Here is a 2,500-nt window from a genome sequence, read left to right as displayed (position 1 = left end):
ACACAATCGAATGCCGAAATTTTGCTGACGAAATACAACACTCAACTCAAAAAAGGAAACAAAATTGAAATTTGGGAAATGTTATAGATAGATAGATAGATAGATGCATCGTTTCCCGTACTTTCCGGTTCCTTTAGTGTTTTCGTTGCAGATAGGCACGTATTATGTGCGGAAAAGTTATTAGACTGAAATCAATGGGATTAAGGATTCACTGCTGATAAAACGCAAGTCGAACCAGGGAAGAGCCTTCTCACCGAGAAATCCGGAAAATCCGCGTTTACCGTGCATGCCGAATAATGATTGGAATGACATCAATGGCATTAAGGAATGACCGCTGATAATACTCAAGCCGAACCAGGGAAAAGCCTTGTGTCCGGGAAATCCGGAAAATCTGCGTTTTCCGGGCATGCCGAAAAGTTCTTAGAATGAAATCAAATAATAATAATCATAATAATAATAATAATAATAAATAAATAATAATAATGAATGAAATCAAAGGCATTAAGGAATGACCGTTGATAAAACTCAAGCCAAACCAGGGAAGAGCCTTGTGTCCGGGAATTCCGGAAAATCCGCCTTTTCCGTGCATGCCGAAAAGTTATTCACACGACAGGTAAACTATTTTGGTGATTACGGAAATGGCGGATTTCACGGATTTGTTGGAGACATGAGTATTTAATGATTAAACTTGTAGTAACGACTGACTGCTGTCTGTCACAAACTTTTACTTGACCACGGAAAATACGGATTTCACGCATTTCCCGGAGATATGAATATTTAATGTTATTCCATGTTAATCTATTATAATATAATATATAAAATTCTTGTCTTTTTTTCTGTAAGTATATATATATACCTGTGGTGTGAATAACTTTTCGGCATGCACGGAAAAGGCGGATTTTCCGGATTTCCCGGACACAAGGCTCTTCCTTAATGCCATTCCTTAATGCCTTTAATTTCGTTCATTATTATTATTATTATTATTATTATTATTATTATTATTATTATTATTATTATTATTATTATTATTATTATCATTATTATTATTATTATCATTATTATTTGATTTCATTCTAAGAACTTTTCGGCATTCATGGAAAAGGCGGTTTATCCGGATTTCCCAAACAAGGCTCCTCTCTGGTTCAGCTTCAGTTTTATCAGCGGTCATTCCTTAATGCCTTTGATTTCATTCATTATTATTATTATTATTATTATTATTATTATTATTATTATTATTATTATTATTAGGCTCTTCCCTGGTTCGGCTTGAGTTTTATCAGCAGTCAAGCCTTCATGTCGTTGATTTTAGTCAAACAGCTTTTCGGCATGCGCGGAAAACGCGGATTTTCCTGATTTCCCGGGTACAAGTTTCTGCCCTGTTTCGGCTTGAGTTTTATCAGCAGTCAAGCTTTCATGTCATTGATTTTAGTCAAACAGCTTTTCGGCATGCGCAGAAAACGTGGATTTTCCTTATTTCCCGGCGACAAGGCTCTTGATTGGTTCGACTTGAGTTTTATCAGTGGTCATTCCTTAAGGTCATTGATTTCATTCCAATAACTCTTTGGCATGCACAGAAAACGCGGATTTTCTGGATTTCCAGGAAACGTGCTGCTTCACTCGTTTAGCTTGACAACAGTACTAGTGAAGCAGAAATACACTAGATTTTAGTCAAACATTTTTTCAACATACGCAGAAAAAGACGGTTTTTGCGGAAACAGTTATTTTTTAAGTTGCTTGGTAGGACGAATAGTGTAACTCGCTTGTTTTGGAATTTTAATTGATCACAGAAAGTTTGCTCTTTTGCATCGATGTCGTGTTCGTTGCCAGAAACCTAATAAATTTTCAATATCCAGTAAAACGTTGCTAAGATTACAAGCATGTGTCACTGAGCCTGATCTCAGTGACGTGAACAAAGGAGGAGTCCAATTTCAGTTGCTCGTTTAATTTCAACAGGTTAAAACCAAAGTACATTTTAAGTTGTGTTTCCTATTAAAGCTGCCGCGAAACATTTGGAGTTCAGAGTTCCTTTTTCCTTCTCTTTGAAACTCGAGACTCACTGAAGTGACTTTGGCTTAACACGACCCTTTTGATCAGATTCTGAAAGAACACTCAAATTCTTTGCCGCGCCTTACTAGTCTTTCAGCCAATAGTCCCCGAACGTTTTTCATTTGGCAGAAACCTAAGTTCGGCCCTCTTCTTCAAAGAACCGGCCAACCTGCCTTTTTCAAAACGAAAATCTGGGTCTCTCAAAATAGCAGTCCATTGTCCAAATCGGTGCTTATCGATACCCCTCTTTAAAAAATCGTCTTCGTCTGTCGTAAATCTCAACGGTCGACGTTGATGGCCCTGGCTAAATAAACGATTTGAGTAGGGCGGAGTATCGATTTTGGGCCGTGCGTGTTCTGATCGTGCACATTCAATGGCTGGCTCAAAAGTGGCGGTGGAACCTGAGCTGCCAAATCTAGTGTTTACTTCGATTTCCACCTCTGAGCCTTTATTC

This window comes from Montipora capricornis, chromosome 14 (assembly GCF_036669925.1).
Source record: "Montipora capricornis isolate CH-2021 chromosome 14, ASM3666992v2, whole genome shotgun sequence".
Taxonomy (NCBI): Eukaryota; Metazoa; Cnidaria; class Anthozoa; order Scleractinia; family Acroporidae; genus Montipora; species Montipora capricornis.
The sequence above is the reverse complement of the archived record's forward strand: the minus strand, read 5'-3'. Positions refer to the sequence as shown.